Raw genomic sequence first — 6000 nt, 5'->3', positions numbered from 1 at the left:
TAGGATGAAATTACCAAAAGACTTATAAATAAACATTTAGAATTTCAGCTCAAGAAATCCAAGCAACAAAAATTTACAAAACAACATAATTTTCTAGATAAAATCATCTAAAAGAATCATAAAAGAGACTTTCCAAATTTAACTGTTACCTGAAGAACAAAAATGTAAGAAAAAAAAATATAAAAGATAAATTATGGCAAAGTATGACCGAATATTTTAAAAAAGTGCTTCATGAAAATGATAGATAAGAAAATGGCTAATGATGATGAGGCAAAATGGAAACACAAGAAATTAAATCTAATCATCATTCAGCTACGAAATACTTAGAGGACACAGATTATAATGAATTATACCATCAAACAAGTCACACATTCTCTCTCCTAAAATGTGTAACAGATCAGGATGAATAGAATATTTTGGGAATTGTACACCTAGAAGTATTGACTCAAGTCATTGAATATGATACCTCAGTTGTTGCATATGACATACATGCATGTACATTGTTTGTGCAGATATAATATTGGAACATGGAGCTCTGGAAAAGCTTGCCACACATTTGAGATAGAGTGCATCTAAGCGACTATTAGGAATGAGACATGGCTAAAGCACTGCCTTAAAGAACCACAACCTTCTATGAGCATCACTAGCAAGTTCTCCAAAGATACGATAACCCTCATCCGTGAAGTGTGCAACACTTACCATAAGCATTCAAACTTGCTTGGAGACCTTGACATGCCTAGAGAGTAGTCATGAGAAGAGGAAAAAAAAATGCATTGAAAATGTAAACTGTTATGATTCATGTGCGCCTATTGTCCTGGCCAAAACACCTTGGAGAATGACTAAGAGTTCATGTAACCACCCTAATGGCTGGTAGCATAAGTTGGTTGTAGGGAATAACAATATCCCAATCAAGGTTAATAATAATACTTGAAGATCTGAAAGTCATAAAAGAAAATTAGGATTCAAAATCTTAATAATCGGAAATAAGCATTGTTAAAATAACTAAACCTCATTGCAAGGCATTTGAAAGGTCAATTCAAATTTAAAATCTAAAAATTAAAAACATGAACAACATATGAAGGGCCCAAACCCAATAGTCCAAATACACAAAACTCATGTAGCTTATATAGAAAAAAGCCAATGAATTTTCCAACTTGAACCTCAAACACGTTATAAGCATCTCCTCTGGCATAATTTGTTATAATAATCATCTACAATGGAAAGCACTCGCCCATGATAATAACTTCTACACTTTTGGACATTGAAATGATCTCTTTTCTCTTATGAAATATCCAGCATTAAAAGAGTTCTATAATGTCATGGCAGTAACCAGGAGGGAACCTCTAAAGTGAATAGATACTCATGACATAAAATGTAACTCTTTAGATAGAAGTTTCAATAAAGAGAGATCATACAGAAATTTGATTTTGCGACGAAATTTAGCGACGAAAATTTATTTCGTCGTAAATAATTAAGCTTTTGCAACAAAATTTAAATTTCGTCCCCAAAAATTAGGTATTTGCCGATGAAAAAAATTATGTTGCAAAAAGTTATATCTTTTGCAACGAAATTTTTATTTTTGTTGCTAGAAGTTGATTTTTAGCGACGAACTTTTTTTTTCGTTGCAAAAAATATTTTTTTTTTGCGATGAAATATTTTTCCGTAGTTGAAATTTTTTTTTTGCGATAAAAAAAAATTTTTGTCGCAAAAAAATTATATTATTTACGACGAAATTGATATTTCGTTGCTAAAAAGAAAGACTTTTGCGACCAATTTTATTTATATTTAGCGACGAAACTATTGCGTCGCTAAATTTTATTTTATTGAAAAAATTTAAATATTTTACAACGAAAATTTAAATTTCATTGCTAGAATTGATCTTTAGCGACGAAAGTTTTTTCATCGTAAAAAATTATTTTTTTGGCGACGGAAAAATTTTTCGTTGCTAAATTTTTTTTTTGCGACGAAAATAATTACGTCGCAAAAAATTTGATTTTATGCGACGAAATATTTGTTTTGTTGCGAGAAACTTGATTTTATGATCATTTGCGATGAAATTAAATTTTCGTTGCAAAAAATTAATCATTTACGACGAAAAAATTTTTGTTGCAAAAAATATATTTTTTTGCGACAGAATAGTTATTTTTAGCAATGAATGTATTTCATCGCTAAATATTTTTTAATTAAAAAAAAAAAACTTTCATATTCTGCCCTAATTGAAATAACCCTGTTGATTTCTGCTCCCCGATCTCCGCCCCGGTCATCCAAATTTTCTCCCTCCTCGATCTCCGGCGACAGTCTCCTTCCCGATCGCCGGTCGTCCTTCCCGATAAGTCCTCTCCCTCCCCGCCACCATCCCTCTCTCTCTCCCTCCCCCCGTCGTCGAGCCTCCTCCCCGCCACCGTCGCCGCTCGAGCCCGCCCCCCGTCGCTGATCGAGCCCACCTCCCAGTGCGCCGGCCATCTCCCTCCCGCCTGCCACCTCTCTTCCGTGCACCGAATCCTCCCTCTTCTCTACCTCCTTCCCTCCGGTTCCCTCCAATCCCTCGAAACCCTAACCCTCCCAATCCATAAAACGAAGGTGGCGACCACCTCTCCTCCCTCCCTTTCCTCCTCCTTCCATACTTTCCTTCTATTCTTCCTCGCCGGCCGCCGCCGAAATGACTACCTCCTCCTCTTCTCCTCTACCCTTCATGGCGGAGTACCTGATGGATCGTCTGGGCTACTCCAAGGATAAGGCCCTCGTCGCCTCCAAATCCCTCCTCCATATCACCACCCCCGACAAGCCTGACGCCGTCGTCGCCTTCCTCCGCCACCACACCGGCCTCTCCCCCCGCCAGCTCCACGCCTTCGTCCGCCGCCCCCTACTATCCTCGCCACCAACGTCCCCTCCAATCTCCTCCCCAAGCTCAAGCTCCTCGAGCGCCTCCTACCCTCTCCCGTCCCCCACCGCCGCCTGCCGCTTCGGCCTCCCGTCCCCCGCCGCCGCCTACCGCTTCGGCCTCCCGTCCCCCGCCGCCGCAGTGTCTGCAAGGCAGTCGCCGCTGGTCGACCCATCCATCCCCTGTCTCTCTCCCTCATTTTCTTTCTCAGTCTCTTACCTGAGAAAGAGTTGAAGGTCGATCCCTTACCTGGCTTGTCTGGTTTCGTAGGCCACCGCCACCGCCGCCGCGCCGCCGCCGAGCCGCCACCGCCGGTTGCTGTCACTGTCACCATCACTGCTCACGGAAGAGTTGAAGGTGAGAACCATTTTTTTAATTTATATATTTTTTAATTTTTTTTCTTAATAAATTTTAGCCATTAAAAGTAATTATTTATTATTTTAGTAATTAGATATAATGTTAGATATAATTATTTGTTTGATATAATTAATTTTAATCATGATTTAAAAATATTTTAAAAATAATTTTTTTTAATAATAATATATTAATTGTAGCATAACAAATTTATAAGCCTTAGAATTTTCGTTCGAGGATAGCGTGCATAAACCAATATTTTTTTTTATGAAAAAAATATTGGTGCTTTACACACTATTCTCGAATTATCCTCGTGGACAGTTTGGACACGTGAATGAATTTAATATTGCAACACATGTGCTTCTATATCGCCGAGTTTTGTCGGTATTTTCGATCATGTTCTCTGGATACATAGCACAATTTTAATGCTTGTGTATCTGGAGAACTGCGTCGAAATGCTGTCGAAATTTTTTTGGTATACAAGACATGTATTGCAATATTAAATTCTTACGTTCCTGAATGGAATAGGACCATCACCCTATAGGTAGGAGATATAAGGCGTTAGTCAACTATTATTATATAAAATTGATTGTATAGTTTGCATCATAAATATGTAGGTATGGATCGTGGTTGGATGTCATTGCGTGATAAGTTCTGTCCTGAGTATATTACGGGTGTGACGACTTTTATGAATGTGGCGTCCAATCATACTAGAGAAGATGGGAAAGCTCGTTGTCCATGTCGTCGATGTAGGAATTTATTTTGGTGTACCTTATCGGACATTCAGAATCATTTATACGAACATGGTATAGATGTGACTTACAAGAGATGGACTTGTCATGGTGAAGATTTGCCGACTAGCTCGAACATGTTGTCCAGGAGTCTCATAAATCCGTCGTCAGTCGATGGATCATGCAGTCGTGAAAGACAAACACTTGGTGAAGAAGATAGAGAAATTTTAGAGAATCTTCATCCAAAATTATTTGAAGTAAATGTAAAGCGAGAGCAGAACATCAGCATTCCATTCCGAGACAAGAAGCTGAAGAGGACAGTAATATATCTATAAATGATAGATTCGAGCGTCTATTAAGAGATGCACAAAGTGATGTTTATCCTGGTTGTAAGAAGTACTCTCTGTTGTCCGCCGTAATAAAGTTATTACACATGAAGACACTTGGTAAGTGGTCAAACAACTCGTTTAATTGATTGCTCAAATTTTTTAAGGACTTACTGCCAGAGGGAGAGTTACTTCCGTCAAGTCATTATGAAGCCAAAAAATTATTGAAAGGACTTGGTTTGGGAGTCGATGACTTGGGCCTACGCTGTGAAAAGATACATGCATGTCCGAATGATTGTGTTCTATTTCGGAAGGATAAACAAGATCTACAAGCATGTCCAATTTGTCATTCAAGCAGATGGAAAGAAAGTCGTGGTAAGGATAAGAAGAAAAAGAAAATACCATGCAAGATTTTGCGGTACTTTTCGATTACACCACGATTGCGTCGATTGTTCATGTCGAGGCATACTGCTTGTGACATACGATGGCATAAGGAGGTAAATAATATGGACGATGATGTCATAAGATATCCATCAGATGGAGATGCGTGAAAATATTTTGATCGTGAACATCCATGATTTGCAGCTGATTCACGAAATGTCAGGCTAGGGTTGGCAACAGACGGATTTAATCTATATGGTAATCTTAGTACTGCTTATAGTATGTGGCCTGTTATGGTATTTTCTTATAATTTACCACCATGAAAGTGCATGAAATCACCTTTTAATCTATTGGCCTTGTTGATCCTGAGTCCCCGTGCCCCTGGAAGAGATATAGATATATTTTTAGAGTCATTGATCGAAGAGTTACAATATTTGTGGGAAGAAGGATGCGAAACATATGATCATATTGTAGGAGGCATCTTTTGTATGCATGCAGTACTGCTTTGGACAGTTAACGATTTTTCTGCATATGGCGATATTTCTGGATGGTGTACAAAAGGGTATAAAGCATGCCCAACTTGTAACGATGATATTACATCGGACCGTATTCGTGGAAAGATTTGTTTTACCGGCCATCGACGTTTCTTGCCAGATGATCATAGATGGAGGAGAAGTCTTAAGTTCAATGGCAAGCATGAACGACGTGCGCAGCCAAGATTCTGGTCTACGGACAATATTTTAAATCAGTTACCCAACCCACAGGATGTCATATTTGGTAAGAGTCTGGCCAGCCAAGTAGGGGTGCGAACAAGTATCGAAAATTGGAGAAAAAAGAGCAAGTTGTTTGATCTTCCATATTGAAAAACGCTTCTTCTTCGACATAATCTTGACGTCATGCATATTGAAAAGAATAATTTGATAATGTATTTTATACCATTCTCAATATCGAAGGAAGAATGAAGGATACCGTGAAGGCTCGTCTTGACTTAGAGGATATGCGGATTAGAAAGGAATTACATTTGATTCGATGAGGGGATAGGCTGGTGAAGCCTTTGGCATGTTATACACTGAATCGAAGAGAGAGAAATCAATTTCTTTCATATTTGAGATCAGTGAGGTTTCCTGATGGATACGCCTCAAACTTGAAACGGTGCATCAAGTCAAAGATGGAAAGATCGTCGGGATGAAAAGTCATGATTGTCATGTACTTCTACAGCATGTGCTCCCAGTTGGTTTGCGCGGATTGTTGCCGGATAATGTGTGTGATGCGTTACTTGATCTGGGAACTTATTTTCGGGACTTATGTGCGAAGATATTGAGACGAA

This window comes from Elaeis guineensis, chromosome 4 (assembly GCF_000442705.2).
Source record: "Elaeis guineensis isolate ETL-2024a chromosome 4, EG11, whole genome shotgun sequence".
NCBI classification, from domain to species: domain Eukaryota; kingdom Viridiplantae; phylum Streptophyta; class Magnoliopsida; order Arecales; family Arecaceae; genus Elaeis; species Elaeis guineensis.
This window is presented reverse-complemented; position numbering follows the sequence as displayed.